The sequence below is a fragment of the Spermophilus citellus genome (genome assembly GCF_964194105.1).
Source record: "Spermophilus citellus genome assembly, chromosome: 10".
Lineage (NCBI taxonomy): Eukaryota > Metazoa > Chordata > Mammalia > Rodentia > Sciuridae > Spermophilus > Spermophilus citellus.
In genome coordinates this window covers 78,038,955-78,058,845 of record NC_138197.1, presented here as the reverse complement: position 1 = coordinate 78,058,845, position 19,891 = coordinate 78,038,955, and the positions used below count along the sequence as shown (strand labels likewise).

General features: G+C 36.8%; 1 protein-coding gene across 7 annotated transcripts in view; it reads left to right on the top strand.

Annotated features, from left to right (window-relative positions):
- Nucleotides 1-19,891, top strand: part of R3HDM2 (R3H domain containing 2) — a 155,388-nt gene that overhangs the window by 86,792 nt on the left and 48,705 nt on the right. The gene's annotated exons all lie outside the window — the stretch shown is intronic.

Here is a 19,891-nt window from a genome sequence, read left to right as displayed (position 1 = left end):
TAATTGAGGTGGGGGGCACTAGGGAAAAATAGAGTTACCTTAGATTAGGTAGAAGGGAGTGAAGGGAGGAGATGGGAGGTGATATGGGGATAGGAAAGATAGTAGAATGAAATAGATTTTATTACACACACACACACACACGTGACTGCATGACTGATGTGATTCTACAACATGTACAATCAGAAAAATGAGAAATTATACCCCATCTATGTATGATATATCAAAGTGCATAAATGCATTCTACTGCTAATTAAAACAAATTTAAAAATTAAAAAAAAAAAAAAGATCTGGGAATGTGGCTCAGTGGTTAAGCATCCTTGAGTTCAGTTCCCAGTACCAAATAAGTAAATAAAATTTTAAAAATAAAAATAAATAAAAATTAAGACTGCCTAAATTTTCAGTGACAGGGAAATGGTTAACTAATTTATAACACATATGTATCATAGAATATGACTTTATGTTAAAAGTAATTAAAAATGGAAAATGGTTGTTTATGGATATCAATTCCATACAATTATGGAAACAAAAAATAAAGAAAAACTGTTTTTATTAATGGCAGTAATTTCTGGGTTACAAATTTATGAGTGATTTTTTACTTCCTTTTCTATACTTGTATGTGTTTTCTTTAAGTATAAAGAAACCTTTACTTTTCTTTCTTTTTTTTTTTTTACACAATATCTTTATTTTATTTTTATGTGGTGCTGAGAATCGAACCCAGCGCCTCACGCGTGCTAGGTAAGCGCACTACCACTTGAGCCACATCCCCAGCCCACCTTTACTTTTCTAATCATAAAAGCATTTAAAAACTTTAAATCCCCACTCTTAATACCTGAAAGTAAATTTTTAGAATGTGTTAAATGTAATCATATAAATTCCTAAACATAGTGTTTGGAACATAGTAAATGCTCATATAAATGATAGCTACTGCTATTAATATAGGAGGAAGATAGCCTTCTTGTGGTCAGAGCCTAGGGTTTTCATATTGGGGGATAACATCACTGATAAATGTCTGAATAGTCATGTAGTTTCTTGTCCTTTGGAAGTCAATAAATATGCTCTTCTATACCTACTGGCCCAGAATCTTAAAACTACATGGCTAGAATTAAATTTTTTTTGTTTTTGTTTTTTGTTTTTGATAGAATGATGGTATAGAGAGGAACTTCAATATATAGAGAGGAATAGTAGTGACTTTCTTGGCAGCACCTCTCCACCTACATTGAATTAGGAGCATTTTCCCACTGACAATACCCCAGCCCTTTTTATTTTTAATTTTGAAACATGGTGTTGCTAAATTGCCCAGGCTGACCTCAAAATTGTGAAGCTTCTGACTCAGCCTCCCAAATCTCTCGGATTAAGGATGTGTGCCACTGTGCCAGCACTTACTGTTATTTAAAAAAAAAAAAAAAAAAAAGATTTAATACATTTTATGACTCCCACTAAGAGTTGTATCTATCCCCTTTTCTGGGTTGCCTCCTTAAGCATTTCTGGGATATTTGAAACAGAAAAGATTTTCTCAGTTTCAGGAATTTCTGGAATTTTCTGCCTGTTGTTGCTTATGTTACTCTGTCCTTGTGAGTTCCTTGGAACTCAGTGCTAACAAAAAGATCTAGACATCTATCTACTTTGAGCTTGTTTGGGAGTTGGGGTGGGCATGTATGAAACTAAATTCTGCATGAAAATGACATCATAGTAGTAGTAATGTCAAAGATTTTTAACATTTGACTACTTTTATATCCACTATAGTTTGGAGGTTTTCTTGTTTGTTTGTTTTTAGCTTTGCTGGGCGCCAGGCAAACCACTGTGCCACTGAGCTACATCTCAATTCAGCCCTCAAATCCATTATAATAGTTCTTTTTATTTAGATAGACACAATATTTTTATTTTATTTATTTATATGTGGTGCTGAGGATCCAAACCCAGGGCTTCACACTTGCTAGGCAAGCACTCTACCACTGAGCCCACAACCCCAGCCCCTATAGTAGTTCTTAATGCAAACTATGGTCCCCAATTTAGGATGATTTGACAATGCTATTTTGATTTTATGATGGTGTAAAAATGATATGCACTCAGTAGAAATGGTATTTAAATTTTTATTTTTATTATTTTTTTAGGTGTAACTGGACACAATACCTTTATTTAATTTATTTATTTATTTTATGTGGTGCTGAGGATCGAACCCAGGGCCTCGCATGTGCTAGGTGAGCGAGCACTCTACCGCTGAGCCACAACCCCAGCCCTGATATTTAAAATTTTGAACTTTTCTCAGGCTAGCAGTATGCAGTATGATATTCTTTCAAGATGTGGGTAGGACAGTTACAAGTTCAAAGCCAGCCTTGGCAACTTAGCAAGGCCCTAGATAACTTAGCAAGACCTTGTCTCAAAATAAGAAAAAGATTAACCTGGCCATGTTGGCTCATGCCTGTAATCCTAGTGGCTTGGGAGGCTGAGGCAGGAGGATCGTGAGTTCAAAGCCAGCCTTAGCAAAAAGCAAGACGCTAAGCAAACTGAGACCCTGTCTCTAAATAAAATATATAAAAGGACTGGAGATGTGGCTCGGAGGTTAAGCGCCCCTGGTTTCAATCCCTGGTACCAAAACACAAAAGATGTTGGACAGTAGCAGTGAGCCCCAGCTCCCAGTCAGCCGCACATTCATGAAGGGTAAACAACCAATACTCTACAGTGTACTGTGATGCTAAGTTATGATGAGTGTAGGTCAGATGTATTATATACATTTTCTACTTAGGATATTTTCAACTTACAGTTGGTTTATTGGGATGTAACCCCATTGTAACTTGAGAAGTATCTGTATAAGAGACTTGTACAATAAATGAATGTTCCTTAAATAATCATCAAAAGAATGACTGTAGTCTGTTAATGGGTCTTTTGTAATACGTGACTGTGAAAGTGTACTTAATATCTGAGCACTTACAAATTATTAAAATTGCAAATTTTATATTGTATATATTTGTCACAAACACATGCAACACATGAACCAGATGAAAATGCGCAATTTCCAACTAATTTGACCCTGACTTCTCAGATACTGTCTAGTTCTCAGCATTTGCTTACCACCATACACCAGAAGGTTGGGAACAAAGTTGATTGTTACAGTATGAGATATTACATCAATTATTGGGGAACAGCATGCCAGGAAAGGGGAATACCTTGTAATATGCCAGGTAGATTTTAGAATGTCAAAGAATGCTGCTGAGGTAAATGATGGCTTTTTTATTTTTTGGTAGGGGTAGTTTGTTTTTTGTTTCGTTTCCTCATGCAGTTTGTAATTATCTCAGTCAAGGAAGTTTATAGTCCAGGGAGAAGGAATAGGGTCATATGAAACGTGAAGAGCAAGTACCTTGTATTCCAGCAATAGGACATAGCAGTCCCCCCCACCCCCTTTAAATGTCGGGGAGTGTAGAAAAAAGGACAAACATAATAGAATCCAAGGAATGTAGGAGCTGACTGTGAATGAGAATATGGGGAATATGGCATAAGCTATGTGAGTTTCCATGCTCAATTTAAAAAATTTTTTTTTTTAGTTGTCAATGGACCTTTGTTTATTTATGTATATGTGGAGCTGAGAATCAAATCTGAACCCAGTGCCTCACACATGCTAGGCAAGTGCTCTACCACTGAGCCACAACCCCAGCCCCTCCATGCTCATTTTAACATTCTAAAAAAGTTATGTGAAACTTATCAGCAATCCAAAGTTAAAACCTTTACCTCTACCTCTTTCTCTGTATCTTGTGTCATGGGAGGCTTTAGTATTGTGACCTGAGCTGGGTAAATCCTGCTTAAATCCTTCAATTTATGCTGGTGTTGGTTTTCTGGCCAAAGATTCCTGAATTTTTCTACTGAAGTTAAATAAGGAAAAATCTCCAGGGTTGGGGCTGGGATTGTGGCTCAGTGGTGGAGCGTGCACCTTGCGTAAGTGGGGCCTGGGTTCGATCCTCCCTACCACATAAAAATGGATGGAGGTATTGTGTTCATCTACAGCTAAAAAATATTTTTAAAAAAATCTCCAGGGTTTTGGGGCTGGGGATGTGGCTCAAGTGGTAGCGTGCTCACCTAGCATGCATGAGGCACTGGGTTCAATTCTCAGCACCACATAAAAACAAAATAAAGATATTGTGTCCATCTAAAACTAAAAAATAAATATATTTTTTAAAAAATCTCCAGGGTTTTTAGAATCCCTTATTATTTGTCTAGATTTATTGTCATTGCTATTCACTGTCCTCTAAAAGGAAATTATTCATTTTTAGTGTGCTAGAATGGCAACATTGCTTATTTGTCTGTGGAGACTGTTCTCTGATGGCATTTGCAGCAGTGTTTATGGGAAATGCTTTTTTAAGAAAGAAAAGAAGAAAAAAGCAAGGAGACTCTCATCTTGTAGTTCTTAGTAATAGAGCCTGTTGCTATGGAGCCCTGGATCAGATTGGCTGACCTAAGAGCCAATGAGCAGATAGAACATAAAACACATCATCATTTAACCTTGCAAAATTCATTTTTTTCAGTGACATGGCATTATTTATTTATTTATTTATTTTTTTTTTAAAGAGAGTGAGACAGGGAGGGAGGGAGGGAGGGAGGGAGGGGGAGAGAGAGAGAGAGAGAGAGAATTTTTAATATTTATTTATTTATTAGTTTTCGGCAGACACAACATCTTTGTTTGTATGTGGTGCTGAGGATCGAACCCAGGCCGCACGCACGCGAGGCGAGCGTGCTACCACTTGAGCCACATCCCCAGCCCAGTGACTTGGCATTAATACTATAATTGTATGTAGAGCAATGAAGTAAAATGTTTCCAGAAGAGCACTTTTTTCCCCTTTCTCAAAATTTGCTGTTAAATATGAACACTGTAATTATATGCTTTTTTTTTTTTTTTTGGTAACTGTATTCTTTATTTTTTATTTTTTTAGTTGTGGATGAACATAATACCTTTATTTTGCTTATTTAGTTTCTTTTATGTAGTGCTAGGAATTGAACCCAGTGCCTCACAGATAAACTAGGCAAGTGCTCTATCACTGAGCCACAACCCCAGCCCTTCCTTTAATAAATAATTTTTAGTTGCAGATGGACACAATATTTTTATTTACTTATTTTTATGTGGTGCTGAGGAGCGAACCCAGAGCCTCACCAAGCGTTCTACTACTGAGCTACAACCCCAGCCCATATTCTTTTTTTTTTTTTTAAGAGAGAGAGAGAGAGAATTTATATATGTATATATATATATATATATATATATATATATATATATATATATTTTTTTTTTTTTTTTTTTTTTTAGTTTTCAGCAGACACAACATCTTTGTTTGTATGTGGTGCTGAGGATCGAACCCAGGCCGCACACATGCCAGGCGAGCGCGCTACCGCTTGAGCCACATCCCCAGCCCATATTCTTTTTTTAAAATATTTTTTTTTAGCCACAGATGGATACAATATCTTCATTTATTTATTTTTATGTGGTGCTGAGGGTTGAACCCAGGGCCTCACGCATGCTAGGCAAGTGCTCTGCCACTGAGCTACAGCCCCAGTCCTCCCAAGTCCTTTCTTGTATTTTATTTAGAGACAGGTTCTTTTCTTTTTTTCTTTCTTTTTTTTTTTTTTTTTTACAGTAGCATGCATTTTGACATATAGTACACAAATGGAGCTCAACTTCTCATTCCTTTGTCTGCTCATGGTTCATAATCATTTCAGTAGTGTAATCATACATGTATATAGGGTAATAATGTAGAGACAGGTCCTTACTGAGTTGCTTAGGGCCTTGCTAAGTTGTTGAGGCTGGCTTTGAACTCATGATCCTCATGCCTCAGCCTTCCAAGCCACAGGCAAGCACAACCATGTCCTACTTGTTGTAGTCAGTTTTGAGTTCCAGCTTTGCCACATAAAATTCTATAACTGTTTTAGCAAATGACTTTCATTTCTTTATTTAAAAAAACTGTATTATGTGCCAGCCACATTTGTATGTTCTAATTATATATAGTGAACAAAACAAAATCAAAAGCCCCTATCCTCTTTGGTGTGTATAATGGTTAGATAACTAACAAGATAAATTTGTAAAATAAAGCATTAAATAGTGACAAATGCTGAGGAGGAAAATAAGGGTAAGGAAGTGGGATAGAACTTATTTGGGTTTGTTTTGTTTTGTGACTGGGTCTTACTCTGTCGCCCACGCTAAGACTTGAACTCCTGGCCTCAAGCAATCTTGTCAGCCTCCTGAGTAGCTAATGGCATAGCTACAGGCATATGCCATTGCACCTGGCTATATATTTAGAGTTTTGTAACTAGTTATTATGACCAAAGAAGAGCTTGTTGAATGACATTGGAGTAAAGATCTGAAGGACTTGCATATGCAAGACATGATGTTATCTGGGTAAAGACCAATCAAAGTAGAAAGAACAGTAAAGGCAATCATCCTAAGGTGATTTTTGGATATAAGGGGAACCAGTGTGAATGGAACTGCATAGGTAGGGAGAACAGTCTGAAGAGATGGGGTCAGAGAGCAAACTGTGGTCAGTGCATTTAAGGTCCTGTAGATTATTTTAAGAATTTGTGCTTTTGCTCTGAATGAAATGGTTAGCCTTTGGAGGATTTTGAATAAAAGTGTAAAATGATTAGGCACTGTTTTTAAACAGTCACTCTGGGTGCTGTTTAGGAAAAAACACAGGGAAATGAAGGTTGCTTCCCAGCCACCATGAGGTAAACAGCTTTTCCTCTGCTAGACCCTTCCACAATGGTGTTCTGCCTCACATGGGCTGAGAGCAATGGAATCAGCCAGCCAGTCATGGACCAAAACTTTTAAAACTGAGCCCAAAATAAATTTTTCCTTCTCTAAATAGTTCTTTGTAGGTATTTTGGTCACAGCAATGAAAATAATGACTAGCACACCTTTCATGCACAAGGTCCTAATTCCAACCTCAGCATCACCCCCCCCCAAAAAAAAAAAAAGCCAAAGACAGTTCTCCAAAGAAAATATATAAGTGACTGATAAGCACATGAAAAGATGCTCATATCACCAATCATTAGGGAAATGCAGATCAAAACTATAATGATATCATCTCATACCCATTAGGATGGCTATTATTAAAAAATAGTGAGGATGTGGAGAAGCTGGAATCCTTGCACACTGTTGGCAAGTTCCTCAAAAAATTAAAAATAATTACAACATGATCTAGAAATCTCACTTCTGGATATTTATCCAAAAAAACTGAGAATAGGGTATTGATGAGATTTTTTAAACCTGTGTTCATGGCAGCATTATTCACAATAGCTAAAATGTTAAAAGTAACCCATGTAACCATCATCAGATGAATGGATAGCAAAGTTGGTGTATATATGTATATATAGTAGAATCTGTTTGACTTTAAAAGGAAGGAGTTCTTACATACTACAACATGGATGAATTTCAAGGACATTATGTTAAGTGAAGCAAGCTGGTCACAAAAAGATAAATACTATGGTTCTTCTTTTATATGAGGCAAAGTAGTCAAAATCATAAAAGTAGATGGTGGTTTCCAGGGGCTGGGGAATGGAAAAATGAGGAGTTATTGTTTAATAAGTATAGTTTCAGTGTTAAAAGATGAAAAGATGATTGTACATTATGAATATGTTTAATACTACTGAATTGTACACTTAAAAATGATTAAGATGGGAACTTTTATATGTATTTTACTGTAAGAAAAAATTTGAAAGCTGAGCATAGTGGCACATACCTGTAATCCCAGCAGTTTGGGAGGCTGAGGCAGGAGGATCACAAGTTCAAGGCCAACCTCAGCTAATTGCAAAGCTCAAAGCAATTTAGTGAGACCCTGTCTCAAAAAACAAAAAGGGGTAGGAGTGTAGCTCAGCAGTAAAGCACCCCTGGGTTGAATCACTGGTACATTGAAAAATTAAAAATAATTTGTGTGTGTGTTTGTGTGTGTGCTAGCACACGCATGCTAGGGTTAGAAATCAGGGCCTTGTGCAGGCCAGGCAAGTGTTTTATCACTGAGCTACATCCCCAGCTCTTTAAAAACAATTACTTTTGCCTGGGCAACTAGTGAGACTGAGTCTCTAAAAAATAAAAAAGGGCTGTGAGTGTAGCTCAATGGTAAAGGGTCCTTGGGTTGAATCCCTGGTACCAAAAATGAAACAAATAAAAGGATACCAGTCAGATTTGATTAGGGCTCAGGGATTGAATCAGGTGTGCTTTTCCACTGAGCTATGTCCTTAGTCCTTTTTATTTTGAGATAGGGTCTTACTACATTGCTGAGGGTGTTGCTATATCAGTTGCCAAGGCTGGCTTCAAATTTATAATCCTCCTGACTCGGTCTCCTGAGTTGCTGAGATTATAGGCATGTACCACCACACCAGGCACAACAGTTCTTAAAGTACTAACATACTAAGAAAAGTGGGAAGTGAAGTCTAGGAAAGGGTATACTTGATAGATGCCATTCTTTTTTTTTTTTTTTCTTGCAGTCTTTCATAGTCTCATTCCCATTAATATTGGCAAAGGTCTCACCTATGCAGGGTAATATGGATTCAGTATTGGCTAGGAGAAGGCTATATATAAGATGCTAATTCTGAGTAAAAATATGTTAACTCATAAGAGAAAAGCAATACCATTGAAAACAAGGGGAAAAAATCTCAATTCTCTTTCTCTGCCTTTTCACTGTAGATTATAATTAGGAGAAATTCACATTTACTGACCTATCTACTGTGTCTTAGGCACATAACACTTGTCTAATGTCATTTTACAGGGCCCCTATAAGATATGTATATCACACCTATCTTATGGATAAGGAACTAAGGCTTAGTTACATGATTAGTAAGTTTTGGAAAAGTAGTCACATGATCAAATTCATGTAAAACTATAAAATTCATAATCTTATTCACTATAACATGTTAGCTGCTTCCTACACTGTGGAGGTGGGATGTCCTTTATTTTGATGAGTGCTGCCCCTAATTCACACTATAATAGTGTTCATCTTTTTCCTTACAGCTGAGGTATTTTTAGGTACAAAGGTGGTACCCTTATATTCTCCAAAAAATGGCAATTCTCCTTATTTTATATGTCCTCCCCAGTATATTTCAGCTTCAGGGTATATCTATAGGATTTCTTGCCTATAGAAAATGTTTATTTTTATTTTCATCATCATCATTATTACCTAGTGTGTGTATATATTTTGCTTACATGGGATACCAAGTAGGGAGAATACTGCTGTAATTAACAACAAAATACAAAAAATGTCATAAACAAGAGAGAAGTTTATTTTTCTCTTATATTCAAGAAATCTGGAGGTAATTAGACCACAGCTAGTCTACTCAGGGACCTAGGTATCTGTGTCTGTGGTTTTATATCCTGATATCCTGTATGACTGCCAGAGTGCCAGCCTTTACTTTAACAAGTTAACAGGAATTAGTGGGTTGTCCACTTGCTTGATTATTTGTGTTTACTAGATATGCCATAACAAAAGAACAGAGGCTGATTTATTTAAACAACAGAAATGTTTTATTATCTCACAGTTCCAGAGGTTAGAAATCCAAGACACCTTAGTATGGCAGATTTGGTTTCTCCTGAGCTTTCTGTGATGTCCAGATGGCTACCTTCTCTCTATGTCCTCACTTGGTCTTTTCTCTGCACGCCATGCCTCTGCTATCCCTCTGTGTATCTAAATTTCGTCTTAAAAAGCTGCCAGGTTGCCTCACACCTGTAATCCCATCTACTTGGGAGGATGAGGCAGGAGGATCACCAGTTTGAGGCTCAGGCAATTTAGTGAGGCCATGTCTCTAAAAAATAAAAAAGGGCTGGGAACGTAGCTCAATGGTAGCAGGTCCCTGGATTGAATCCCTGATACCAAAGCCAAACAAAAGGATACCAGTCAGATTTGATTAGGGTCCATCCTGCCAGCCACCTTTAACTTAATTGCATCAATAAAGGCCAAGTATAGTCACATTTTGAGGTACTAGAGGGTTAGGGCTTCAACACATGAATTTGGGGAGGGAGCACACATTTTAGCGCATAACACTACATTCTGCTTGCATCTCATGGACTAGAACTTAGTACATTTTTGCTACCATAGTGGTTGGTATATATGTAACTTTTTCAGGAAGCCATTTTGCCTCAACGAAAATTGGATGATTGTCTTATGAAAGAGGTGATTAGATAATGGGGAATAAATATCAGTTTCTTCTTTGCAATAGATGCTTAATGGCTAATAATTTTCAAAGATTTCTGATTCTTTCTTATAAAAATGGACTGTTACCTAATTTCTCTGGCCAGTCTCATATTTGATAAATGATTTTGAAGGATTCTTTTAATACTAAATTATTGCCTGAGGTGTCCTTCCCACCTAAAAGGTAGTGGTAGTAGCATTGATCTGAAGTCATCATGGGCAGAGCAGGATAGACTTAGCTGTGTGGCATTTAAGGTAGCAATAGAAGGCATCCTGAAAATGCCTTGAACAGAAGATAAATTGTGATTTTTTCCCCTTTTTCTCAGATATCTCATATATTTGAGTTGGGAGCAGTTTTTCAAGGGGATGGGAGAAAACAGTATGAACTTTCAAGGTCTTTTTCTTTCTATGATTCTGTGATATTGTCTGTACAATGGTATTGCTTTTAATAAAGCTAAAGAAAATGGAGGTAGTAAAGGCAAAATTCCTCCAATACTCTTTTTGTTTGTTTGAAAGAGAAGTATATATGATTTTGTTGGTGAACATAAAATGGACATTTTGGGCCAAGAATATAGAAAAGCTGACAAAATCTGTAACAAGATCCTGTTAACACTTTAGTGCATTGATCAAAGCACCTGCAGTTCTCATTTTAGGGTAAGTATTGCCATAATACATAACTCAGCAAAGAGAGGAGGGTATATCTCCATAATGTTTTAATCTTGTTTTTTTTTCCCCCCTACTTTGCCTAAGGAATTGCTCTGGACACCAGATAACTCCTTTGAGCTTCCTTTACCACTAGTGAAGCTTTTCTGCAATTATAGAACAGAATTGTTTTCATCCTTCCCTGTTGGGAAAATTGGCACAATTACTATTGTTGTTGTAGACATAGTAGTAGTGAAGGCTGTTGACAATTGACTTCTGCAGTCCTTAAAGACCTTGATGGTTGTCACACAACTATAGCTTTATGTTTCATAAGTTCTTTACATTCTTCCCCAAAATTCTGTTTTCTTTCTTAAGGGAGAAGCTGGGTGCAGTGAGTGGCACATGCCTGTAATCCCAGCATCTTAGGAGAATGAGGCAGGAGTATTCTATGTTCAGAGTCAGCATGGGCAATTTAGCAAGGCCCTAAGCAACTTAGTGAGACCCTATCTCAAAATAAAAAATAAAAAAGGACCAGGGATGTGGCTCAGTAGTTATGTGTCCCTGGGTTCAATCCCTGGTGTCAAAAAAAAAAAAAGAAGGGACAGACTTATATCTCATTTATATCTCACTAGGCCCTTCCTTTCCATCCTTCCAAGTACTGTTAGATGTTTACCTCTTCTGGCTTGCAGTTATTATGCTCCTTTTTTGTCCTTTATTTTGACACTGTAGTGGGAAAAAAAAAATAGAATTTTAAACCAGGAAGACCTGAATCTTGGCCCCTTAAACATATTATATGGTCTTACCCATAGTAATATGTCACTTAATATTACACTTTTTTTTTTTTTTGGTACAAGGGATTGAATTTAGGGGTACTTAACCACTGAGCTACATCCCCAGCCCTTTTTTAAATATTGTACTTAGAGACAGGGTCTTGCTAAGTACTTAGGGTCTTGCTAAATTGCTGAGGCTGACTTTAAATTTGTAATCCTCTTGCCTCCGCCTCCCAAACTCCTGAGATTACAGGCATACACCAATGTGCCTGGCTTGTTAGATTTTTTTTTTAATAAAATGGAGATAAAACTTTATACCTTGAGAAGATCAAGTAATTCCTTCTCTATAAATGAAAAAATTCAAAGTTAAAAGGGGTAGAATCAGGTTGAAGGGAAAAATGGGAGAGTTTATAAACCTAATCTTTGAATCCCCAAATCTGGTCTTTATTGATAGTCTCTGAAAAAAGGCCTTAGATCTAGGTACCTTTCCCATGCCATACTCCATATCCTAGAACTCTCCTGAATGGTCAGCCATCTTGGAACACCTACAACTTGGCTTTGAGGTCAGAATAGCAAATTGGTATCTTGCCTTTTGCCCTTCTTCTGTTTATTTGGGAAAGTTATTTAATTCCTCTGAGCTTTGATTTCTTCAACTGAAAAATATCCTAATAAAGAGTTATTTTTTAAAAAAGTTATTTTAGGATAAGCTGGGTGTAATGGCAACCCCCCACACACTTGTAATCTCAGTGACTCAGAAGGCTGAGACAGGAGGTTTGCAAGTTTGAGGCTAGCCTCAGCAACCTAATCAGGCCCTAAGCAACTTAGCAATACCTTGTAAAAATAAAAAAATAAATAAATAAAAAGGGGTGGGGATAAAGTTCATTGGTAAAGAACCCCCGAGTTCAATCCCCAGTACCACCCCACCTCCAAAAAAAACCCCAGTTATGTTAGGATGAAATAATGTATAGAAGTAATAAAAAGAAAAAAAAATCAAAAGTGATGGAAAGAATGTAGACTGTGGAATCAGATAGCACCAGGGGTCTGGTTTGTCTATGTAGGAGTGGAATGACTTTGTTCTGAATTGCTTAACTACACTTGGTGGATATGAGTTGAGGTGTACATATTCTTGCTCAGCAAATATTAGCACCTTTTCCTTTTTTCCTAGCTCCAGTGTCAGAAAACATAAGAAAAGTCTTGTGATTCAGTGAGCACCTAAACATTTTGGTTTGGTTGTTTATAATCCACCCTCTGCCTTTTTTGTTGTTGTTGGTGGTGGTGGTAGTGGGATTGGTATTGGTTCTGGAGATCAGACCCAGGACCTTGCTCTTGCTAGGCGAGCATTCTACCCTGACCTGTATCCTCAACCCCAGAATTTTGTTTTCTCATATATATATATATATATATATATATATTTTTTTTTTAAAAGAGAGAGTGAGAGATGGAGAATTTTTTTTAATATTTATTTTTTTTTAGTTTTCGGCAGACACAACATCTTTGTTTGTATGTGGTGCTGAGGATTGAACCTGGGCCACACGCATGCCAGGCAAGCGTACTACTGCTTGAGCCTCATCCCCAGCCCCTTCATATATATTTTTTGAGACAGGGTTTCACTGTGTTTCCCAGGTTGACCTCAAACTTGTGATCCTCATTTCTCAGCCATAGCAGTATAGCAGTAGCTGGGATTATAGGTGTACAACAACATACCTGGCTTCTTTTTTTTTTTTTTGGTACCAGGGATTTTGAACCCAGGGGTACTTTAGCACTGAGCCACATCCCCAGCCCTTTTTATTTTTTATTTTGAGACAGGGTCTTACTAAGTTTCTTAGGGCCTTACTAAGTTGCTAAGGCTTTGAACTTCGGATCCTCCTGTCTCAGACTCCTGAGCCACTGGGATTATAGCTGGCCATCCATTTTAACTCTATGGATGTTTAGTCCCTGCTGCTTAATTCTCAGGAGGTTTTTTTTTTTTTTTTTTTTTTTTTTTTTTTTTTTTTTTAGTGGAGTTAAATAACATAATAAAATGTATAGATCTTAAATCTTCAGTGAATGAGTCTTGACAGTTGTATTCTATATATCCATGAAATCACTGCCACAAATAAGAATATTTCCATCACTCTTGACAGGTCCTTTTTTTTTTTTTCTTCTTTTCAAACCCTAAGCAACCACTTTCTGATTTCAGTCTCTGTAGTTAGTTTTTCTTGTTCTTGAACTAATTGTATATGGGAGTGGGGCTACTTACTTTAATTTATCATAATAGTTTTGAGGTCTGTTCATGTTTTTGTGTGTATCAGTACACAAGTAGTTCATTCTTTTTTAAATTATTGAATAGTATTCCATTATATATCACAATTTTTTATCCATTCTTTTTGTCCCCTAAATTTTAAATAGTTTTTTAAAATGTGAGTATCAATTTGGAGTAATATTTTCTTGATATATGAATTAGTAAAGGACTAGAGAGCTTTATAGGGAATTTGTCACAGGGTAAGTCAGAATTTTTAGTACCTACATATTGTCTTTTTGCTTACATTTCCTCTTCTTGGCCATAGATTAAAAGGGAGAAACGTTCCTTCTCTAAGCATCCCCTATATAATGTATTCCTTTGGCCTGTTGCCTAGAAAGTTGTTTGTAGAGTTGATGGAAGGATATACAATATCACTGTGTCATGAAAGGTACTTACCTTGGCAGTCAGAAAAATTATGGAGAATATACAGTATTTTCCCTGAAAGAAATTGCTGAATCTTGGTTCCCAATCATCTTCCCCTGTATCATCCTATTACCTCACTCCCCGTGCTGGCCCCCCATATATAATAGTCCCCTGTGTGCTCCTTTGAGCTACTGAATGTCCTCAGGAGATATTCTGTCTTAGATATTGTGTTTTTGCCTGGATGCTGTGTACAGTGTACACAAATAGGTTGTAGGAAAGGGCTCATCTAAGGCCTTCTTGGGAGTGTAATGTCTTTGCTTTGTTCTAGGCAAAGTTAGACATGAAATAGTTCCTATCTACTTCTTTCACACCAAAAACAAAACAACTTCCCAAGCCCTGAATTTCCTCTCTATACTAAATAAACCATCAAAAGTGGAAATTATTTCTCTTTTAACTTTCTGGCTTTGTTCTTGCTTTTTAAAACATTTTTAAAAATTTATTTTTTAGAAGTAGTTAAACACGATACTTTTATTTATTTTTATGTGGTGCTTGAGGATCGAACCCAGGGCCTCACAATGCTAGACGAGCGCTCTACCGCTGAGCCGTAGCCCCAGCCCTGTTCTTGCTTTTTAAGGCTTTTTTAGTTAATAAATTGTCTTGTCCCTCAGCTGCAACTTTCACTTTTTTGGCCTAGAAAATATTTTTGTTTCTAGGAATGCTTATGCCTCAAGAATAAGGAAATTCTTCTGCATAGGATTGCAGGACTGGGACTGGGATTGGGACTGTTGCTCAGTGGTAGAGAGTACTTGCCTTGTATGTGTACGATCCTGGGTTCAATTCCCAGCACCGTTAAAAGTGTGTGTGTGTGTGCGCGTGTGTGTGTGTGTGTGTGTGTGTGTGTGTGTGTGTGTGTATTAAATGTTATTTTTGAGAGCAAAAGAGAGCCTGAGTCTAGAAATAATGGTTTTATAGTTAGTGTATCTTTGAATACATCACAGCTTTGGAATAGTAGTATTGTTAGCTGCTGTGTATGTTATGACAATTTCTTTTCTCCTAGAGGCAAAATGGTGAAGAAACTTAAAATGATTTGAAGACCTGACTGACTTAAGTGGGGAATAAGATAAGTTTGTCTTTTGTGAGAACTGACCTGGGGGCAATATTAAGCATGTTCTATAAAGCTGGCACAGAAAGCTAAACTGGGGCCAGTGGGAACAAATAATACGGAGATGAATTTTTGCCTTTTTACAGAGTATTCCTAAAAGGAATTATTGGTTTCTGGAGGTGAAGACTCCATTTACTGGAGGTATACAAACAGGTCCAAGACAACCATTTTTCAGAGTTAGTAATGATTCAAGAACCTAGTTATCAAAGACTGTGGCTGAGGAATGCTGGGGTTAAATGAGAAAACTTCTAAGTACCCTTCCAATTATGAGATCCCATGGTTCCTTTTGTATCTTCAGTGGACTTTTCAGCTTCCTCTCTGGTCTTTGACCATCTAGTCCATTAGTGAGAGAAAGCAAATACCAAAGCAAGTCATATTTCCTGGGTTTGAGTTCTGTCTTTGGGATATACCAGTTGTATGACCTTAAGCAAATTATTTACCCTCTGTGCCTTGGTTTATTTATAAAATTGTGATGCTGATAATAATAAGATGCTTAAAGTACTTTAGGATAGTGGTTGGTACAATGTGAGCAATTAAGTTTTAGCTGATTATTATTATTATTATTATTAATATTAGTATTCTCTCTCCCTGTCAGATACTTCTATTTATAAAACTATTCTTCCCTGTCTTTTCAGATAGTCCACTCTGTTAATACATCTTTTGTGACTATCACTCAGGGTGCTGAGATAATAAACTCAGCTTAAAAAAAAATAGCTTAAATGATAAGATTTATCACCTCATATATCAAGAGGTCCAGAGATAGGAAGGATCTAGGTTGACTAATTTAGTGTCTGCATCATAGAATTTAGAATGTAGGCTTGGGGCTGGAGCTGGAGCTTAGTGGCAGAGCGCTTGCCTAGAACATTTGAAGCACTGGATTCAATCCTTGATACCACGTAAAAATAAATAAAATATAGGCATGCTCCATCTACCAAAACAAAACAAAAATATGTAGGCTTATTTCTTCTGCTTTCTCATCCCCCATTTGTTGGCAGCTGTCATAGTCCCAGCATCATTTGCACCCAAGATCACCATCAGCAGAGGATGCCTTTTTTTTTTAAGTTTTTTTTTTTAAAAAAAACTTTAAATATAGTGGGAAGCCTTTCTAGGAAGCTTTTCCTTGAAGCCGCCCACCCAGCAAAGTCCCCTCATGTCTCGCTAGTGATGATTGAGTCACTTGTTCCTTCTAAAACTAGCCACAAAAAGGAAACAGAATTATCATAATTGGTTCATATAATTAAGCTTTGTCCCCCAAGGCTCTAGGGTAAGGTCACCTTCCCTGATCATGTGTCCAGAGAAGAAGGCAAACACCAAAAGAAATATGGAGCTAGGTTGGGTGCAGTGGTGCACACTTGTAATCCCAGAAACTTGGGAGGCTGAGAAAGGAGGATTATAAATTCAAGGCCAGGGGCTGGCACTATAGCTCAGTGACAATGTGCTTGCCTAGCATGTGTGAGGCTCTGGGTTCGATCCTCAGCACCACATAAAAATAAATAAAATAAAGATCCATCAACAACTTAAAATTTGTTTTAAATAAATAAATAAAGGTTTCAGTCCATCTATAACTACCCCCCAAAATTTAAATAAATAAATAAATTCAAGTGCAGCCTCAGCAACATAGTGAGACCTTGTCTCAGTAAAAAATAAAAAAGGATGAGGATGTAGCTATGTAGCCAGGTGTGGTGATACACAACTGTAATCTTAACAACTTGCTAGGCTGAGGCAAGAGGATCACAAGTTCCAGGCCAGCCTCAGCAATTTAGACGTATCACAAAGTAAAATAAAATGGGCTGGGAATAGAGCTCAGGGGTAGAGGGCCTTTGGGTTCAATCCTCAGTACCAAAAAAAAAAAAAAAAAGAAAAAAAAAGAAAAGAAAGAAAGAAAAAGAATCTAAAACTCAAATTTTCCTATATCTTCGACGAATGAAGGAAACTATATGGATCCTTAAAACTTGAGTTTGAATATGTAACCATATTCCACAGGCGGCTGTTGTGAAAGATCATTTATCATTTATCTATTTGCTTTCCTAGTTTTTTTGGCTGAGAAACAGTGCTTGGACACCAAAATTATTTCTGGTGTTCATGTAATGATCCTTTCCTGGCCAACAGGTGAAGAAGAGCTACAAAGTTGTCATTCTGATTTTGTATTTAGTTCCATCCTAGAAAAAGAAGTTAGTCAGCTGCTTTACATTTTTCCATATCACCTTCTTTTTCTGACAGAGAAATTTGTTTGAGGCTAATTTAAACCTGGAAAGGAAAAATGTTGAGGGTCTATCATGTGGTATTAAAAAAGTAAACTTAATTTGTGAGATTTTAAAAAACTGATTTAGGATCAAGATTGAAGCAGCTGATAACTTACTGAAGGGAGCAACTATATAACAGATGGGACTATTTCAGAAATAGGAACATGATTCTGACCCAAGAGTTTTCTAGGAGAGGTTATTAGGCCTCTCAGGAAGTTGCAGAAAAGAGCTCTTCTTTGTAGAATAGGGGGAGATTGCATAAGGTCATATCTAAGAGTTCTTCTAATTGTTATCTTTACCAATGTTTCCTAGCTCTAGAGGTGGCAAGGAGTATGCTGAGTTTTACTAGTATTCCAAACTAAAGGGAATTGAGGCATGATTTATCTTTTAGGATAGGAGGATGGTAGTAAATAAACCCATTCATCATCCATACATATTGGTTGTCCACTGTACAACCAATAATCAAAAAAAGCTGTAGGTTATAACTTTTTAGATGCCTATAGTTGTTGAATTAATTAATATTGACCTCTTTCTCTCTCTCTTTTCTTGCCTTTTTTTTTTTTTTTTTTTTGGAGACAGGCTCTTGCTATGTTGCCTAGACTAGTCTTAAACTCCTAGGCTCAGGTGATTCTCCCCCTCAGCCTCTTAGTGCTGGGACTATAAGAGCATACTCTTCTACGAAATGTTTTCTTTTTCTTTTCTTTTTTCATTTTGGTACTGGGGATTGAATCCAGAGGTGTTCTACCACTAAGCTATATTCCAGCTCTTTTTAAATTTTGAGATAGGGTCTTGCTAAGCTGCCTAGGTTGGCCTTGAACTTTTCAATCTCCTGCCTCCTTCTCCCAAGTTGCTGCAATTACAGGTGTGCACCACTGTACCTGGCATGAGCCATTTTTTTAAGTCAGTTTCTTCCAATATTTCTTATCTTTAAATTCAGCTTTATTACTTTATGTTGCATCAATGAATCTCTGCTCCATTTAAAGAGAAGTTTTCTAAACCTATGCAAACTTAAGACTCCAAATAGCTTCTCAGGAGCTGCCACAAGGTGGATAAAATAGTAATCTTGCAGACTGTCTTACTTGTGTTGGATGAGGCTATCTGTGCTTCTTAAGGGAAGTCTTAACCTTTAAACTTATTTGAAGGTCAGAAATATGTCTGACAATTTTTTTGAAGTATTGCTAACTGTTTCTAGAGCCATACTAGGAATATATATGACATCTGGGAGGGTTTACAGTTTTATCTTAAAGGAGGGAAAGAACTATTTAAGATTAAAGTATAGTCAGTAACCTATGTAAGGAGAAACTTCTACCAAACCTCTTGTTGTAACTAAGCATATTTGATTTTACCAGTTGAAGACGTGAATCTATGAAAGCATGTATAGAACATCAACTTCTGTTTCTTTTTTTTTTTTTAATATTTTTTAAATTTTTTAAATTTTTTTTTATTTATTTTTTATTGGTTGTTCACAACATTACAAAGCTCTTGACATATCATATTTCATACATTAGATTGAAGTGGGTTATGAACCCCCAATTTTACCCCAAATGCAGATTGCAGAATCACGTCGGTTACACATCCACAATTTTACATACTGCCATATTAGTGACTGTTGTATTCTGCTACCTCAACTTCTGTTTCTTAATGTATGTTTGTAGAACCACTGGCTTCATTACAGCATTTCCCAAGTAGTGAAAATGATAAAGAGTGGCTACTCCTGCACGGTATATACAGGAGTATCTGTATTATTGGGAGATGGTAGAGTAACTGAACCCAAATAACAGATAGAAATGAAGATACTACTCTCCTTCAGGAAGAGACCCAATCTTTCTGAAGGACAAATAGCTACAAAGTTCTCTTCTTTGCTTTTTTAGCTTGCTTAAGATAAAGAATTTAAGATCTTGTAACCATTGTCTGTTTTTGTTGCTTTTTTTAATGGGGAGTAGCTTGAAGTTGGTGACAATGTTGTGGTTTATGGTAGCTATGAAAGATCTCCCTTGGGAAAGTGTTTCTCTCTAGTGGTGAATGGAGCTTTATGATATATTTTTATTCTTTCTGGAGAATCTAGTGACTTCAGTGATTGAGCTGAAAATGTAAGCAAACTTCTATAGGGAACAAGGGAGGACAAATGAAATGCTAAGAGGATTTCTACTAATTTGCTTTTGAACTTAATGCTGGTAAACTTCAAAATAATTATACTGAGTCAAAAAGTTTAGACATTGTATGATTCCATTTATATAAAATTCTAGAAAATGCATGGGGCTGGCCTGTTCATCAGT